The sequence below is a fragment of the Spermophilus citellus genome, assembly GCF_964194105.1.
Source record: "Spermophilus citellus genome assembly, chromosome: 4".
NCBI classification, from domain to species: domain Eukaryota; kingdom Metazoa; phylum Chordata; class Mammalia; order Rodentia; family Sciuridae; genus Spermophilus; species Spermophilus citellus.
In genome coordinates this window covers 196,626,315-196,647,177 of record NC_138185.1, presented here as the reverse complement: position 1 = coordinate 196,647,177, position 20,863 = coordinate 196,626,315, and the positions used below count along the sequence as shown (strand labels likewise).

Below are 20,863 nucleotides of genomic sequence, written 5' to 3'. Positions count from 1 at the left end.
TTAATGAAGTCAAAGTAATTCAAGTATTTAAGTTTGCTATTTTGTTTCAATTTTCAACAAAATTTTAGGCAATGATTCAAATTTATCAGTACAAGCTGGGTATATGCTTGCTTTTCTGATTAAAAATTTAGCAATAAACTTTTCCCCAACCCCACCTTTTCCCTATCAACTTTCCTGTTGGCCACATTCTATACAAATCTTAAATGGGGCTTGAAAGAAAACTCTGTTTTGATAACTAATTATGCACTTGCATAAATGAACAACTTTAAGTTAGATGATTTCATAAGATGAGTTCCAGCCCCAGGCAAGAGCTGCCGCTAATCTCATTTTCTCATCTTTGGGGTTAACATTTATAGTGTCCCCTGAGGGAAATTCCTGTCTCAACTAAATAAATGAAGAATCTATCAATGCAATGGTCTTATCACCTTAAAATTAGCCTATCAAGATTATCTTCCCATGTTCTCTAACCTTTTATAGTTAAAATGGAAAATATCCAATAAAACTAGTATATACAAATCAGATTCTAGTCTATAATGAATAATTTCTCATCCTGTCACAAATTTACTGGGAATAATGAGTACTGATCAAAGAAACTAACATATGGCCTAAAGTCTGGGTCCCAGATTACAAGAACATTGGCTTCATCTAGCCTCAAGTGCACACTGCCTTTCAGAGTCTAAAATAGCCATAAGAATTATAAGAGTCTATCAGACCCCCAAGTCACAAATGCACCAGAGGTCAGTTTTCTAAAGGCAATGTCTATTTTTAAATGAATATAAGTTGGTTTCTAAATTTGATCTGCATTTAAATTATCATCTGTGAGGAATGTCTGGCTGGAGCAGTTTTAAGCTGCTTAAGAAAGGTCCAAACAAAGTTCATTTTATGTGCAACAGACAAAGCCTGCTCTTAGCAACTAGTGTCTTCCACAAGTCAAGGAGCAGCAGCTGGGAAAAGAGTGCCATCCTGCAGCTAAGGGGCTCTGGAATTTACTTCTTCACATAAGTGATAAAAGCAGGCCATTCTTTACTTTATGGTGGCTTAGGAAAACCAATTTCCAATCGCTCAGAACAACAGAATGAAGTAATAGAGCATATTTTCAACGGTGAACAGAGCATAGGGACACCACCCCTAAGAAGATGCCAACAGAAATCTATTTAAGCTTCCTCACAGTACACTTATCTTCAGAAAATACAAGTTCACAGGGTTACATTTACCAAAATAGTCTTATTGACAATAAAGAAGGAGCTTTCTTTTGAACTTTGTATTCAGAAACAAGAAGATAAAAGAAAACCACAAAATTCCTATTATAGCATCTATTAAATAACTGTGGCATGGGTTGGGGATGTGGCTCAAGCGGTAGCGCGCTTGCCTGGCATGTGCGGGGCGCTGGGTTTGATCCTCAGCACCACATAAAAATAAAATAAAGATGTTGTGTCCACCAAAAACTTTTATAAAATATTAAAAAATTGTATCTCTCTCTCTCTCTCTCTCTCTCTCTCTCTCTCTCTTTCTCTATCTCTGTCTCTCAAATAAATAAATATGGCATGGACTGGTGATAATTTTGTAAATTTTTACCATGCTCAATTTGAAGGAAGCCTCAAGTCGCTGAGAACTTTCAAGGACTTTTTAAAAAAATTATCCTTCAAAGGTACTGCAGCGGCTCTGTACTGCTACCACTAAGAAATAAGTAGCTCCACTATTTCAGCAATGGTGTCCTATTGATTTTAATATCCACATTAGGAGAACCACCACCAAGACATAGATGAAAAGCTAAAACAAATCACCTTTGGATAAAAATCTATAAATAGAAATACATAAATTACATACTTCCATAAGCCGAGATAACAGTAATTTAGTTAAACCCATTTAAGTAAACTAATAATAATCAGTAATGAAGGCAAAAATAACAGGTGTATCCATGTGTTTATGCCACCAACAAAGCTTATTTCCTTTCATCAGCTTTTGATTCTGGCCAGTCCACTGGTCAAAGATAAACTAATACTATGTAGCAGAGGAGGCAGCAAATCCAAATATTTCACTTTCTAGATATCTGAAAGATATGATTTTTAATACCATCTTTTAAAATAAATCTGATTTTAAGAGTTGAAGAGATCATGAAAAGTGAAAGCACAGCATCTGAACCAAAGCCTTGATTCCTGCCTCACTCACTCACCTACTCACAACACTGAGTGAACCATGTGCTGCCCAATATGCACACCCCTCCAGTGCCTACACAAACTCCAGTTTATCTACAGGAAGCAAGACACCTAACTGAAAAACTCCCTCTCACAGCTTGAACCACAAGACTATGATCTGGCCAATGAGAAACAAGCAGATGTGTCTCGAGAAAGCAGCAGAAAGGTTGCTTAAAGGGAACTGACTATTCAGAATTTCATCCATTTTTCTCCTTTCTTCCACTTGTTGGAAACAGTGATGCCCCAGTAGCCATCCTATACAGTCAGCTTAAGGCTGCATGTCTGAAACTCAAGAGGCAAACATAAACAGGGATGTGAACGTCAGAGGGTGCCTGAGTCCTTTCTTGAAGACTCTAGAACCACCACCCAATAGGCAGTTAATATGAGAAAATCAAGCCCTGTGAAATCAGATACCTGTTTCTGCTAGACAAACACAAACTTAACTGTAGATGCTAGAGTATATTAAAGTACACAAGGTAAGATATGGCAAATAGCAGCATCAAATACATTAATAGTATAAAAATATATTTCATGATTCACTATCTTTTTCTAAGCAACACATCATTTTATGATTATTAAACATCCTTTGTAATGAATATAAATGTTTTCCAATGTTTTCTGTGGGCACAACAGATATCTAGTTCTTGAAATATCTTATCTACTCTGCGCACTAAACTAGGGATAATGAGAGGCTAGGCAGAAAGAAACCTGGGAAGTTGGCATACAGGCAGTATGTAGAAGGTACTGGAAAACTAAACAACATCAACACAATGAACACAAGCTCTTTACAGAAAGCTTCGTGTTGTACAAGCCAGGTGAACTATAGGTAACAGTCAATTTGGGGGATCATAATCTACACTAGTCTCTGGTTGCCACTGCCTACCATCACAGAATCACACAAATTTAAATGTAATGTACTTGATACCCCTTTATTTTTAAAAGGAATAGTTGCTTTGTAGCAACTCTCAACTGATACAGATTTTTACTTGGTTTTCGTGGGAATGTTATTGTATTCCTTCCTCTACCTCTTAACCACAAAACAGACATGCCCACCATGAACATAATAATTTCCCAGGTTTGGGATGCGTTGGGGAGGAGAACGCCATCTCTGAGCAGGATCAGTCATTTACTGCAGGAAAGCAAAGTCAGGATCACTTTCTCTGCTTTAATTTAAGTCATTGTACAGGTTTTGTTTAAAGCTAGAAACAAAATCCGAATATAGATGCTTAAAAAATAATTCTACTTCCATTTTTTATCTCTGTTCACTTTTTTAAAAGCAATGGTTCCTTTCTATTTCAAATATTGTTGGCTGAACTAACAACAAGCCTACCATCAAGTCACTACCACCTAACAACCATGGAAGTCCTACTGTGTAGTAAACATTACATGAACATCAGTTTTCTTTATAGAAAGTGGTAAACTGAAATGTACATAATGCCCAAATTCAAGCCTGGATTTCCATCCTGGTTATAACAATTACCAATTGTAGGTGAAACTTTGGGCAGATTAATTTGCTGCTCTCTGGCCTTAGTTCCTAAAATAACGAATGAAAGTAATGCTATTGTTCCCCTTCTAGCATTATTGAAAAAAAAAATCAGTGCTAATGTACATAAAGACCCTAGCAAGGGGCTGGGGATGTGGCTCAAGCGGTAGCGCGCTTGCCTGGCATGCATGCGGCCCAGGTTCGATCCTCAGCACCACATACCAACAAAGATGTTGTGTCCGCCGAGAACTAAAAAATAAATATTTAAAAAAAAGACCCTAGCAAAATGTTTGACACAAAATAGGCATTTTGTAGCTATTAATATGATGATAATTACCAAAAAGTTTTAAAATATTTAAGTAACTAGAATACTTATTTGACAATCAAAAATGAAGTAAAAGAGAAAGTTAAAAGCATCATAAAGAGAGACAGGGTGGGAGTTGAGCAAACTGTAAATAAGAGTACTTTCAGTTCATACCTGAGATACCTGGCCATTTCATCACCCATTCAACCTTTCCTTAAGACACAACAGAGACAATACCTTCTATGTGTTGGTTTCTAAGGCTTGAGGAACACAGAAAATGAAGACATGGTCTTCTGCTCTCAAGGAACTCACAGCTCCCTAAGTAGATAAATTTAGCACATACTAGGCAAAAGACAGGTAAGCACCACACAGAGTGCTATGGAATGCAGAGGTGGGGCATACAGCCCAATCCATGGTGTGAGAGGGAAGGAACCCCTAGAGTACAATCTTAGAGAATAAGAAGGTAGTGAGGCAGGCAGTGAAAGGGAATAGTACAAGAACCCCGAGATAAGAGTGCAGTGTATTCGAAACACCAAGTTCAAAGCAGGGAACAGTAGATGATATGGATGCCCAGAATGGCAAGCTTTCCATTACAGGGGTTGAAGGCCACATGGATAATACTGGACTTTCTTCCACAGGCTGTGAGGATCCCTGAAGACATTTTAAGGAGGAGGGTGACATGGATAGACATCCCTTTTAAATAAAAGCCCTGATGGTGACGTAGTAAAAGAACTGGGTATTAAGGTGGTACGGAATGGTAAACCAGTAGCCCAGGAAAGCAAAAATAAGGGTATGGAAATAGAATTCACATTTTAAACTCCTTTTAGCTACTACAAGATTTTTCAAAGGAATTAAAATTAAGCTAGGTCTTCTTGAGTTCTATGTAGGTTTTGGACATATGCAATTTCCCAATAATTATCAATGGTTTCAGAAGAAGTTGTTGGTTTGACTTTAAATTCTCACAGTGCCTGATTCAACATTACCCACAACATTGTGAATGAATAGTGAATTGGGAGATACTGCAACATGCAATTTTACCCTAAAATCCCACAGAGCACATTCCCTACTACCAACTTCACACCAAAATTCTTCTACTTATAATCAACTGTTATTCATATGAAGAAAAACTGAACCCCAAATACTTCCCACTTGTTTGTGTGATGAGCATAAACTACCATCTAAAACAAGTATTTAGATTTAGGTAAAAAATAAAATTCTTAATAGCCCTCAAATTACAAACACTTTTAAGACTTTTCCTCCCAAAGACTTCCGTATGTCCTTGGCCTACAATTTTAAAGTCACTTAGCAAAAAGAAAGCAAAACAGCTCTGTGGGATCATAAAAGGACCTTATCTGTGCTTGGCTGACAGCTGAAATGTTCTCAAAGGGAAGAATACCACACAAGTTGTTTGGATGACTCTTACTTGGCTGCTACCTACATATTCACCAAAAAAAATGTGTATAAACATCAACATGCAGGCACAAATATCCATCTGCACAGGATGTTAGTACTGCTCCTCAATTCCTGAAAGGTCCTATTCTCTTTTAGAAGTATAAAATCTGCTTTAAGCAGGAGAAAAGATGGAGAAGCAGCAGCCATCTCTTTTGAACCCAAACAAGAAATCCTCTCTCCATAAGATCATTTGGGAAGTTTAAGAGGTTAAATGCACTTCTAAATGAACTCTAAATCATTGCTATGAAAAAACATAGCACATTTTTCTCTTCTTGAACCCAATCTATTTAAGTCTTCCTTTGGATTCAGTCTTCTGTCACTGGGTTGAGGCTCATCTTGGCCTCAATGCTATTGAAGGAGATGCTCTTGGGGAAAGCGTGACAAGAAAAGGCAGTTACTAATGTCAAGTTGATGTAGGTGTAGGGACATTGGGAAGAGAAGTGTTCTGATGCTGTAACAACTCCTGAACTCACACCAATCCCATTCTTTCTTTGGTTTAAAGAAACTGGAATTTTGCAGGTTCTACATACCTGGTTAAAATATCCTTTGATTTGATTTAAAAAAATACAGAGTTAATTATTAGAATTTAGTTTGGTCTACCCAATTCCTTCTCTCCAAAAATTTTACCCCATTCAACTGTTTAGTTTTTTGTTTCTTTGTTTTCTGGCAGTGTTCGGGATCAAACCCAGGGCCTCACACATGCCAGGCAAGCTCTCTACCACTGAGCTATATATCCTCAGCCCTCAACTGGGGGGGTCTTATGACTAAATAGTTAAGAGCAAGTATTCTAACTCCAAGCACTTGACACTTTTATGCCTTTTACTCTCCTGTATACCAGGCCGGCTCACAGGTTCTCATGAGGGCGTCACGAGGCAACCTGTGAAAGGCACTCAGCATAGAGAGTGGCACAGTGCTCTATCAATGGTCTCAACTGTTATTAGCTGAATTAAGAAAAGCACAGCCAACACCAGAAAAACTAACTAATTACCACTATGACAAATCTATACGGGGCACCACAGGATTTTCAGTTTCCATCTTTATACTTTACTATCATTTTCTGTCATTTAAATGCCAAGTAAGTTATTCTTAATTACCTTATGCTTCCTAATTTTCTATTCCTATATCCTTCTGTGACTCCATTAACATGGCCTCCTAGGGTGAAGTGAATTTCAAGGGATTTATGATCACCTACACTTGGTTCCCCTTCACTAAATTTTTAATGGTTTTCTACTGATAAACAGTAACCTTAAAATAAATTAATTTCTAGACCATGTTGTTGTTGCCATTAGGAATTTACTGAACTATATTTGTTTTTCACCAGCTGTCTGGATAATTATATTTAGTTCACTTTTTAAAAGTCAGTAGAAAATGAATATGTTCATCATTAGCCTCTCTTTTTTTGGATTTCCCTATATTCTCTAATTCCCCTTAAAGCTTACGCAAGGTGTTTAGAGTGAAGACAAATCCACTCACATCTCAGAGGCAACTCAATAATTAGATACCAAGGGCTTAAAATCAGACAATTCTTAATGTTACAAGCAACAAGAACCATAACATAAAAAACAGTAAATGACTAAAGACATTCCACATCTAAAATCAAATACTACTAAATGCAAATTTCCATATGGCTGCAAAATGCTTACCTTAAATTGTCTCTTTATGGGGGACAGGGAAGAAAAGAGCTTATTGTCATTTTAACACAGAAATTCTACAAGGATTCCTCTACTTTGTGCATATATTTTATACAATGCAAATCAATTCAGCCATGGCAATATTACTACTTTTTTTAAGAGTCTAAGAGAAACAATTGTCCACAGAATATCTATTATCTAAGGATTTAGGCAACTTGCCCAAAACACTACTCTGAATTTTGTGTTTAAAACAGTAGAGAACTGGGCTGGGGATGTGGCTCAGTGGTAGAGTGCTCGCCTAGCACGTGAAAGACCCTGGGTTCAATCCTCAGCACCACATAAAAATAAATAAAAATGAATGTATTGTGTGCATCTACAACTAAAAAATAAAGTATTAAAAAAAAAAAAAAAAAACAGAAGAGAACTGGTTCCAGAGTAGGACGAAGGAAGAATAGACCATACAGTCTCTCCCCAGAATGCAGCCACAATACCCTGACAGAGTTCATGAAATAGCTGTCTGAGGGTTCTGCAAAGTAGGGGCAACAGGCTGATTACAGAAACTCAAAGTGCCACCGCACAGGCAAACCATTTTTCCATTGTCTCCTGTACAATCCTGCAGCCTAATCTAAGGAAGCCCAACACCTAGAAGTGAGGACAAGGGAGCAAAACTTTGTGTAGAGCTGGAGGAGTTGGAAAGAAGATTCCTCAACTGGGACAGAGCAGTTCCCCAATTTTTCTTTTTCTCCAATCTATTATTTCCCAACAAAGGCAATGTTAAAGTGGTGGAAGGCAGCAAGAACCATGTCATGGAGAAATTCCAAAGAAAAGGAACCTTTCTCTTTGATCAGAGAAGCATTATGATTCCAAAACACAGGAGCAAACATTGTTGATTTTCTCCTCTGTCTTCCTGCCTCTTGGCCCAGAATAGCAGCAATCAAAGGAAATGCACTGGCCCATTTTAAAGTCTCATCTTAAAGCCCCATCTTTGTGGCTAGAGAACTATCAAGGGGAACCCCAGAGAAACAGGAAGTACTGAAGAAATCAACCCACAAAAATATAATCAACTGACTTTTGGGGAAATTGCAAAGGTAATTCAATGAAGAAAAATCATCTTTATAAGTGATGATAGAACAACAGGACATCCATATGTGAAAAAGGAACTTTGACCTAAACCTTAAGACTTACACAAATTCAAGATAAATTAAATATATTTAAACATAAAATATGAAACTTTTTAAAAGAAAATCTTTATAACCTTTGCAATAAGTCAGAGTTCCTAGACATTGATACAAAGCATGAGTTAAAAAAAAAAAACAGAAAAAGATAAATCATGCTTCTTCAAAATTAAAAATTCCTGCTCTGAGAAAGACACTATTAAGATAATGAAAAAATAAGAATGTAGACAGGAAAAGTATTTGCAAGTCACATAGGCAAGAAAGCACTTGTATCCAGGTTTAACAAAACAAAACAAAACAAAACAAAACAAAAACTCTGAAAATTCTACCAAAAACCCAAACAGCCCAATTAAAAAGCAGCAAAAAACCTAAACTGACTCTGTGTCCTATAGGATACACAAACAGTAAGAACATGAAAAACTGTTCAACATCATTAGCCATTAGAGAAATGCAGATGAAAACCACAATAAGATGCCATTATACAACTACTAGGATGGCTGAAAGACCACCGACAACACCTCGAATTGACAAGGATGCCCAACACCTCTGAGTCTCCTACACTGCCGATGGGAAAGCAAGATGGCCCAGCTCTTCTGAAAATGGTTCAAAAGTTCCTTTAAGAAGTTAAATGTAGCTGGGCACAGTGGCTCATGCCTATAGTCCCAGCTCCTGGGGGAAGTTGAGGCAGGAGGATCCTCTGATCCCAGGAATTTGGGGCCAGCCTGGGCAATGTAGCAAGACCCCATCTCAAAAAAAAAAAAAAAAACACAATGCATCTACCACATAATTCAGGGATTCCCTTCATAGGTAATTATCCAAGAGAAAGGAAATCATACCTCCACATAAAGACTTGTACACAAGCTTTCATGCTAAGTGTATTTCTAATTCTCAAAAATTAGGGCAACCCACAAGTCCTTAAATGGGACAATGGATAAATATGCTGTCGTATTCATACAATGGGATCTACTCGGCAATTAAGAGGAACCAACTTTCTAACACATAGCAAATTAAATGAATCTCAAAGGCATTATACTGAGTGAAAGAAATCAGCTTCTGAAGATGCTCCACTCTGGGCTTTCACAGAAATGACATCCTCCCAAAGAGAAAACCACAGGGATGGAGAATAGATCAATGGTTGCTCAAAGGGATAAAGGAGGAGGTGTTACAACAGGCAATTTTTGAAAGGTGGAGCAGTCCTGGGGGTAGTTACCAATCCATACATGTAACACTGAACTATACACCAAAAAAGCCAATTTTGCTTTAATTTTATAAACTAACAACATGAAATATTTCAAATTTATAATAACTTTTGTATAATTAACTTAGATAAACATTGTACTGAATATTGCTGCAGAAATGGGTTTTAAAGATAATCAAATACAGTATTAAGAATTGTTTAAACAAGTTAATTTATAAAATATTTTACAAGATACCATTGAATCATTCCTTTACAAAGTTAACTGCTCAAAGATGATTGTTTAATAGCAAGAATGCCAACGCTCAACAGCATTCAACAGTTCTAGTTAGAGATGCTGATGTCACCCAGCAGATGAAGCATCAGGAAAACAGATGCATAAGCTCAGAGTCATCCAAAGTCGGCCCAGTACAAGCCCCACCTCTATCCCAAGGGCTGTCCACACCTCCTCCAGTTCCTCAACAGGAAGCACCCCGAACACATTTGTTTTAAAATTTGAAAATTATGTATACAAAAGGAAAAGGGCCAGGAAAGCACTCTACTGGGACTGCCTGCACTTTGTCATCACACCACCACAACTGCAGTGCTCTCACAATGCGCCAGAAACTGGCCCCACTCTCTAAACCCTGGTTAGAACTGACATTTCCTTGACCCTGTGAGCAAAGGGGAGGACTAGCTCTCAGATGCACTGTTAGACCAAAATGATCCCACCCAGGTTCAAAACACAGAATTGTTTTCTAAGACACATGGCTGCACTCTCTATGTCAAAATACTGATAGTCTCTCTTACAGCATTTTTTTTTTCAAAGAAAAACAATAACAACTACTGAAAGGGAAAGACAGACACTGCCCTCCATCCCACTTTCACTAATTTGACTTCTCCTTTTTCAAGGATATCCCACATGCTTAGCACTGCCCATTCAACTGCAGAAAACAGTCACAAATGTGTTACTTTGAAAATGACTTTTTTTAAATAAAAGTTTTATTTTAACAGAGCAGTTAGAGATAATTTTTTTAAAGTTTTTTCCCTGTTTTTCAAAGATTCCCAATACTGAAATATTGAGCTACATGAAGAATTCTGCTTATATTCCTGACATATTTATATTATATATATAAAATGTGTGTATATGTACATATATATACATACACACATAATATATATATAAAATATATATTAAGTTAAATGTAGTTAAATGGAATAAGTCAGTATATATAATATATATAATGTATAAATATATATACATACACACATACATACATACACACAACATATATATAATGACTATGATTATCATGCTCATTTTTTAAAATGTATTTTTTGTTTTTTTAATATTTATTTTTTTGTAGGTGTACACAATAACTTTTACTTATTTTTATGTGGTGCTGAGGATCGAACCCAGTACTTCACACGTGCAAGGCAAGCACTCTACCACTGAGCTACAACTCCAGCCCCCTATCATGCTTATTTTTAATACTATTATGGAAATTCTACTTTGTGAGGACATCATCTAATTTCTCAACATTACCACCAAAAATGGGAGTGGAGAAATAAAATACACTAAGCTTTCAGGTAACAGCGTTCTCACCAATTAGTACAAACATAATTTTGTCATGCCTGTAAGAAGGAGCTGGTATCTTTGGATGGGAAAGACTGCTTCTTGGTGCATTTAATTTGCTAGAGAACAAGGAACAAGGACAGGTGAGCCTTTAACAAGCTTGCTTGGATGACAGAATCCAACCACAAAGCATAAGCTATGCCATTCTTTAGAGTGGTACTTCTTAGGATCCTTTTAGACATATATTTAAAATAACAACCTGGCTGGCATTCATGCACAGGTCATGCTGTATGGTGCTAGGAGTCTAAAGGGAAAGAAGATGTCAAGTGATGCCATTTCTGAGAGTTTTTCCTCTCTCAACCTAACATGCTCTTGCTTCTATTCGTCTTAGTGGCCAGAAAAGGCACTCTACATTCGAGATAAAAGAATACACACAGAGCTACACTGATGCACACAATTTTCCTCAGAAAACTCATTCATTGGGCTGGGGATGTGGCTCAAGCGGTAGTGCGCTCGCCTCGCATGCGTGCGGCCCGGGTTCGATCCTCAGCACCACAAACCAACAAACATGTTGTGTCCGCCAAGAACTAAAAATAAATATTAAAAAAATTCATTCTCTCTCTCTCTCTCTCTCTCTCTCTCTCTCTCTCTCTCTCTCCCCTCTCTCACTCTCTCTCTAAAAAAAAAAAAAGAAAGAAAACTCATTCATTATACATAACTTAGAACCTGAAATGTAAGGGTTTTGTTGTTTTTGTTCTTTTTCCAGGTTGAAATACATCAGCAATGCCTACTGGCAAAAATGCAAGTTAGAAAATGAGGACTCAAATGTAACTATAAAGCCAAGTGAAGAAAGGAAAAGCTGGATGCCATTATGTGAAGGCTGCTAATGCCAAGGGAAGAGACTCAAGTGGCACCCGGTTACTAATAATGAGGAATGATCAGCAGCTGGAGCATGGCAGAAAGCACCTCCTGAAGAGTCAAAGGGTTGGACTTAGTGACTCCACGGATCCCCCAACACTCCTAAACACTCCTAAACAATTCTCTTTCTACAACTGTAATGCAGGACTGAGACTCTTTTTTAGTGAGCGCCTATAAGGTTTTGTGTTCTTCACCACCCTTGCATGGTGCCTGGACCTAAGAGATAATAAATGTTTGATGAGTGGAATGAACAAAAAGAATAAATAAAAATATAAAAAGAAAATGAACTACAGGAAAGGAAGATGACTTCCATTAAGGGTTATCAAATAAGTGCCCTTGACCACCGGCATAATCTCCTCCACTTTGGAGGACTTTTGTAACTACATGGTAATTTCACAAAGAGAACTGAATTTTCTTAGGCAAAGTTTACTTTCCAGTGAACTTCATGGTAGATCATAGCTTGCCATGGGAGAAGTCTCAGCTCTGCCAAATTTTTACAGTTCATTTGTGTTTGCATTATCAACATTACCTTCAACCTATGTTCCTCTGCAAGAATCTTTTTTTAATTTGTTCTAATTAATTATACATGATTGTAGAATGTATCTGCAGGAATATTTTAAAGCAAGTGTCCAGTGCTGCTTTAATTAAAATCAGTTAACACAATTTATAAGTACGAGGAGCATGGATGGGTATCTATGTGAACAGCATGCCACAACAGGCTGAAAGGAAATGTGGGACCATCTGCACTGTGGAGTCCCACATAACTCCCAAGGTAACAGTGTTCCAAATGGGGCGTGTGACTTTTTTTTTAATGACAGCAGAATGAATTACAATTCTTATTACACATATAGAGCACAATTTTTCCAAATTTCTGGTTGTATACAAAGTATATTCACACCAATTTGTGTCTTCATACACAGAGGCATGTGACTTATGACAGAGGTCCCAAGCAATCCCTGCCTCAGTTCCAGTATTAAATATAGACAGTCCCTGACTTACTTAATAAGAGTTGAACTTATGATTTTTTCAATTTACAATGGTGCAAAAGTGATTAAAATTCAGTAGAAACTGTACTTTCAGTGTTGATCTTTTCCCAAGCTAGTGGTAAACGGTACAATACTCCTGTCATTTGGGGCAGTGGCAGTCAGTCACATAAACAACTGTTAGTCTGCTGTGTCATGGAAGTATCATGTTTATTCAGGAAATTGGGTGTATTAAGTACCTTTCTGACTTAAGACATTTTCAACTTACTATGAGTTTATCAGGATGCAACCCCATTGTAAGTTGAGGAGCGCCAGTGCTAGCAAATTTTTTCTTATTTCTCAGAACAGCTTACTGACATTTCTAATAATTTCTTCCTATACTCTGCTAAATGCACTCATTTTGGAAAACATAGCTCTAAGTTACTTCTGATAGCATTTCTGATCTCAAGTTACTTTTTTCTCCCTTCTCTTTGGCCAATTTATTCACACCATCAAAGAACCCTTGTATAAGACAGCAAGCCCACTGAAACATTCCTGTTTCCAGGACAGACTTGTACTCTTTCAGTTTAGTCCCCTATCTTCTATCTATAAGCAGCATCTCAGCTTCCAGTAGCTTCTTTCCATACCTAACTTACTAGATCAGAAAAGCACTGTCAGGAGCAGAAAGATCAATAATTTTAGAATCAGAAAATCTGTGTTCAAATTTTGCCATTCTCAGTTGTGTGACTTGGGGTAGAACAACAACTTTGATACTATTTCTAAAATAAGAAAATTCTATTGCATTCAACCACTGTGGGAAACAGTATGGAGATTCCTCAAAAAACTAGAAATGGGACCACCATGACTCAGCTATCCCACTCCTCAATATATATCCAAAAGATCTAAAATCATCATACTATAGGGACACAGCCACATCAATGTTTATAACAACACAATTCACAACAGCCATGCTGTAAAACCATCCTAGGTGCCTGTCAACAGATGAATGGATAGAGTGTGGTATACACACAATGGAATGTTACTCAGTCATAAAGAAAAATGGAAGTATGGCATATGCTAGTAATTGATGGAACTAGAGAGCATCACACACTAAGTGAAATAAGCCGGACCCAAAAAGTCACAATAAATGTTTTCTTTCATATGCAGAAGCTAAAGTAAAATAAGAAAACAAAAGTGGGATGGGGTAGGCAGTCAGGGTCCATCAAAATAGATGAGATCAGTAAAGCAGAGGAAGGTGACGGAAGGGAAGTGAGGAGGGATGGAAAAAGGAGGAAAAGTGGAATGAATCTGACCAAACTTTATTACGTACCTACATGAACATACCACAGTGAATTCACCTTGATGTATAGCCATAATACAATAATTTTTTAAAAATCTATAAATAAATAAAAGAAAGACTAAAGAGAGAGAGAGAGAGAGAGAGAGAGAGAGAGAGAGAGAGAGAAAGAGAGAGAGAGAACAAGGAGGAGGAGAAGGAGAGAGAAAGAGGAAGTACTGGGGAGTGAATTGGAATAAATTTTATTCCTTGCTTGTGTAATTATGACAAAATGAACCCCAATATTATGTATAACTAAAATGAAATAATCAAAAATAAAGAATTACATTTTGTTCCACTCTGATGATTATTATAAAGATTAATAATCATCATAAATGATCAATAGATTTAAGACTAAGTGTAATTTATTTCTATACTTATAAATGTTAATATGAATCATATAAGCACTCTTATTACACAGATGAAAAGTAATTTTGTTTATACATTTAATTTCAAATAATAATTATAAAAGCTCAAAGTAATTTGCACTGTTTTTATTCATGTTTTCTTAGTAAAAATCATTTGATACAGTACTAACTCTGAACAGTAACCAAATTCAAAAGCCTCTTCTTAAAATTTTCATTCATTAATGTAATAAAGATATGATAAACTAGAAAAACAACTGACGTGGAAAATTGGAACATTTAAAATAAGTATAAAAATATAAATTTGAAGCCATCTGTAATCTTCCCATCCAGAGATAAACCCCACTGATATTGCTGCACAGTTCATATAGTAAAAACTCACTTAAAGTAATAGGATATTAATCCAGTTGTTAATGAAAAAGGCTTATTTAAGCAGAAAACCACAAACATTGATACATAAATATCTAAAGACTTTTATTTACAAGTTTTCTAACATAAGGTCAAGGCCTTTTCTAAGAATAACTGGTCTTCAGACTGACAGGCTAGTCATTCTTACACAAACCACACCCAAAAATGCGTCATCACAACTTCTAATTTCCCTTTCTTGCTGGTGTGGCACAGACTCAGAGATTCTCGAGAAGCATACTGGGAATCCTTATAGAAGTTTATTTCCCCCAATCTTACAGCTGGCATACATAACTTAGTGGCATTTGGGGGGGGTGTCTTTGGAAGATTTCCAAAGTACTTAGCAAATTTTTGAAGAAAAATACTTATATTTAATCTGATTACATAAAATTTTAATTATACAAGCACAGTAGCAAGAACTACTGGCAAAAACAGGCTCTGTTAACAAACAAAACAGACCCTTGATCAACACTTATCTCAACCAGCTGACCCTGAAGGATGCAGGCAGCTAGAGCTTGGCTGCCTTGCCCTAAGCCTGGAAGGTATGGGGACATCAGTGTGCTTCACAGGAGGAAGTCACTGATGAGCTTCCATCTCTGGGCACCTCAAATTATCATTTTAAAGGGTATTTCTCAACCCTTACATGTATATGTAGGTACAGTATAAACTTAAACACAGATGGTCCTTGAACTTAAAGGAAGAGCAGGACACATATTACTGTCGAACACAGACTTGATGAATGGAGTGCCAACTAACCACCAACCAAGATCTCTCACCTACTCTCCTGCTACGTCCAACCTCCTCACGCCAGACTTTAGGTTTGGTCTCCAGCCTCGCTCTCTTGTCTATCTAAATTCAATCATCAACTTCAAATACTATCCGTATAATGATGACTCAAATTTTAAAGTGTAGATAACATCCCTCCCACACATGTCAAACTTGACAAGACAGATTCCCCAGTCCTCAATCTGCTCCACTCACAGGACTGGTAACCACCACCACCATCCCCACAGCCCCACTCAGGACAAACGGCTAAACTGCCCTTGACTTTTCCTGTTCCTAATCCCACATCCAATCTAACAGGAATTTCTATCCCTTTTCTGTTGTGTGTTTGAGTGTATCCCCTATCTCCTCTTCTTAAATTAAGAGGAAGGAAAGGGACCCTATATCTAGTTTACAACTGTGTCTCCATCCTCCAAAGCAGTCTCTGGCATGTACTAAGGTCTTAATTCAAATTAATGAGTGCAATGAGCTCCTAAAACTTTGAGACAACTCTTGGAAGTTTTCCACACATAATTAGAAGAGTAAAGAGGTAATTTTCCAACACCTAAAACCATGCAATATTCACAATTAGGGAGTGACCACACATTACGACCTCAGCACCATCATTTCACAAGTATGGAACCTAAGTTCTGGAAGTTTATGTAATTTATCCAAGATCCCAAGGATCCAGAGAGCTCCTAGTGCAAATACTGAATGATGTGCAAGCAGCCCCTCCAGCTAATCACTGAGTTCCCATTCCTTTTGTTGTATACAACACAATTTTTTCAAATCAAGAACTGAATTAAACTGAATTAGTATGTAAGAAAACATTCAGCATAGGACTATCTTGTAATGTCCCTTTACACGTACAGTTGAAAAGTCCTGAACCAACTAGAGGCTAAAGTGCCAGAGAGCAACAGCAAACATAAACTAAAAGACAAGTGAGTCCCCCTGATTCAAAACCCCAAAGTCATTGGAGGAAATTGTTTTAAACTTTGCTTCCTTCTATAAACTAATCCTTATTAGAATCCACTATAAATTTCCAGAACAAAGGGAGAATAGCTGTGTGTCTATAATTTGGTAACTCATCTGGTTTCATATTTACTGTTCAAAGATTCTTCATAAAATGAAATAACATAAGACTCACCCAAAAACATCCCAACATAAATTTCCCACTGGTGTGAAGAAGTTACCTAATCCTTTGCCACTCAAATTTGTTGGATTATTGGGGGCGGGGGGGAGTTTAAGATGTGATGTGGCTATGTTACTCAGGCTGGCCTCCATTCCAGGGCCCAAGTGATCCTCCTGTTTCAGCCTCCTGAGTTACAGGGACTACAGAAGTTCACCATTGCACCTGGCTGCCCCCATCTCAATCTGAATGCCCTGGTGTTTACCAAGTTCCTAGTTTCATTTCATTAAGCACCCTTGACATACCATAAGGGGTATTCCAAGCACTGCCAGCACCCACCTTCCTTTACTGGCTCAGGACAAGACCAGGCTGAAGAACTGTTGTAAGCCAAATGGCCCCGAGGATCCCATCCCTACTCATAGGACCACATCCTCCTCCTGGCTAAGACCGAGAATGACTTATGAATTTATCAATGCTTGATCAGAAGTTCTGCTTAATGCTTGTTTCCATTAGAAACAACAACTAGTTGGCACTTACAAATCAACAAAACAGTTTTTCTATAAACATCACTTCATCTCCTGCTTGTAACCCCACACTGTGACATATACAGCAACATTAGCTTCCTCATTTTTTTCAAGAGATAGTGCCTGGGAAGGGGACCATGTCACAGTGTAGTGAAATCTAGAATTGCACCAGAGGCCTTCAAAAGGAAAGCCTTTCCTCTTTTGCCCAAAGTAACCACATGGCCTCTCATGAGACAGCTGCACCATGTGCATGCACACATTTCTGCTAAACTAGCAGAGAGCATCTTTGGTTCACTCACTCACTCCCTACAGTTCTACACTGCCTTGTATCAGGGAGTGCAGATGGGAATAGATAAAGAAACAAAGCTTCAGGGAGGGAGGAGGAGTGAGGAGGAGTAAGAGGATAAACGGCAGATGAAAAATTACAATCAAAGAAAGATAAGACAAAGTTGCCCACTCACATGTGCACTGCACATCATAGTTTGCAAAGCATTTTCATGAAAATTTGGCACCCCCAGAATAATAACTAAGTAATAGAGTCATGCTGGAAAAGCTAGGGTCCAGATTAGGCAATGGGGAAAAACATCTTGGAGATGACTCAATGAATTCTGAGGGATGGATGAGGTCTCAGAGACCCTGCGTTGAGGAGGGGACATTCCAGAACCAGCATGTGCCACAAAGATTAGAAATGGAAAACCTCCAGGGTCAGGAACCTCTGGGCTGGAGAACATGATTTCTTAGTGCAGAAAGTAATAGGGGCCACAGATGAAAATGAGGAAGCTCTGGGCTCATATACAGTGAATGAGTAGCTTTGTAAGAGAAAATGAACTGACAAGCTTTCTTTCAAAAAGACATATGGTTCCCATAGACATAAAACTGAGAATTCTCATGATGGGTTTTTATAGTTCCTGTCTTCCCATAGTATAAAAGATCAAAATGCATCTTTTATACTTCTTCATCCTCTCTGTTTTCACTACAAAAGAGTGACATCTTCTTGCTTATACACTGCTATAACACTTTCATTTATATTTATCTCCATTCAGTTCCTAGTTTAATATCTCAAGCTTCCATAGTAGGAATAATCCTTTTTGTTTCTTTAGCATTTCCCCCAGAGAACTCAGAACAATACTCACCACGAAAATCACCCTATGATATCACTGATGCATGAGAAAACCAAAGACCTGCTTTAATTATAAGATGGAACTAGCTGGGTGCAGTGGCACATGCCTGTAATCCCAGCCACTCAGGAGGCTGAGGCAAGAGGAATGCAAGTTCAAGGCCAAACTAAGCAACTTAGCAAGACTCGGTCTCAAAAAAAGACTGGGGATGTAGCTCAGTATTAAAGTACTGGGTTCAATCTCTAGTAACCTCCACCCCCACCAAAAAAAGAACTGGAGCTAACAGGAAAAGTATCTATATCCCCTCTGCTCTCACCACACACTCCCACCTACCTGTTCTACCTTTTATGGTCTTTCCTATGTGCCAGGCACCAGTATAAGCACTTTACGTATGCAACTTACATAATCCACATAGCAACCAGAAGGTACATACTACTATTATTACTATTACCATTTTGCAAAGGAGGACACTGAAATACAGAAACATTAAGCAACTGGCCCAAGGTCACAGAGTTAGTAGTGGTAGAAGCAAGATTTGAATCCAGAGTCAGGTGGTAGAATTATGTACTAAAACAAACACATCATATTATCCCTCAAAATGACACAATATACTTGAAAAAGGGCCAATTTGGGCTGCTTCAGTTTTTAAGTTATGGCAGCAATCACACACATTTTTTGAAAATATGACATAATGCAACCCACAATTTCTTTTTTAAGTCACAAAAAAATACAAAAATTTAACATGTGTCTAATGCATTTAGATTTGGGTTTTGCATGCTGTTTTACTAGAAAGTGCATCTGCTCTTGGCATTAAACAGGACAAAATCAGCTATTTGATGATTATGTATAAGAATGTCAGTGCCATAATCTGATCAAAAGTAAATGACTTACAGTAGATGGGGTAGAGAGAGAAGATGGGAGGGGAGGGGAGGGGGGATAGTGGGGGATAGGAAAGGCAGCAGAATACAACAATTACTAATAGGGCATTATGTAAAATTGTGGATGTGTAACCGACGTGATTCTGCAATCTGCATTTGGGGTAAAATTGGGAGTTCATAACCCACTTCAATCTAATGTATGAAATATGATATGTCAAGAGCTTTGTAATGTTGTGAACAACCAATAAAAAAAAAAAGTAAATGACTTATGCTGCTTCAAGAAATTTCTTTCTTTTTAAACATATTAAAGTGTACTAGCTAAACAACAACAAAAAAAAAAACTTGATCCAAATAACTTGATACCTACAAAACAGGAATTCTTTATCTTAAAAAAAAAATTAAAAAAAAAAAAGGTCAATGCTCCCTTAGACAAGGCAGCATCTGAGGCTGCAATGAAATCTATAAATACCCCTACACACACACACACACACACACACACACACACACACACACACACACACACCATGCCTCTGGCAACAGTCATCAATGCTGACATAAAGCCCAGGACTGATGGCAAAGAGGGTTAGTTTTACATGACAATTAAAATTGTCCAAGGAAAATTAAAACAATTAAAAGTTCCAAGGAAACAGGAAAATGTTTCTGTCTAATGTTTGAGCTATGAGACAAACCTAGTTTGCCATAGATCCCAAGATCACCAACTATTCCATATATTAAAAAAAGATTTATAGACCAAAAACACTCAGAACATGTCTTAATTCAATTGAAATGAAGAGAACTACTATGAAAGAGAAAATTGTTACCTCAATATACTGAATGAACAAATTGAAATAAGTCCATTAAATTTGGTTCTTGTGAACAAAATAGTTCATTAAAAACTAACTGGTCAGCATACTTCAGACTATAAACATCAATTTTAGTCAGAAATAGTGGAAAACAGGGGCTGGGGCTCTAGCTCAGTGGTAGAGTGCTCACCTAGCACATGTGAGGCCCTGGGTTTGATCCTCAACACCACAGAAAGATAAATAAATAAAAAATAAAGGTATTGTGTCCATCTACAACCAAACAAATTTTTTTAAAAATAGTGGAAAACACTAAGCACATTAAATTCTATTTAAGAAAAGACACTTAATTTAGTTGATAATGTGTACAACCTCTATTGAGGCACCATTTAGAAGTTTAAAAATGTAATATAATTCTGCTAACAGGATACAATTAGAACACAGTGAATTTTATTACTGTGGCTTTCAGCACAGCTCTATTAATGCCTGTTGTTTATCTACACAAATAAAAAGCAGCCTGGGAACTGTCCTAGTTTCTTTGAGAGTTATCAACTGAAGCTAATGTTTCCTGAGAGAGAACTCCAATTTGAGAGGGTACTATGAGCTGGCCAGGGCTCCTTGCCATTCACCAGACACTGCTCACTGTGCAGCATGGGCAAGGCCACTATGTGATGAA

The 20,863-nt window shown here is 37.5% G+C and overlaps 1 protein-coding gene across 14 annotated transcripts in view; it reads right to left on the bottom strand.

Moving 5' to 3' along the window:
• SIPA1L1 (signal induced proliferation associated 1 like 1) overlaps positions 1-20,863 on the bottom strand; it is a 372,348-nt gene that overhangs the window by 220,652 nt on the left and 130,833 nt on the right. The gene's annotated exons all lie outside the window — the stretch shown is intronic.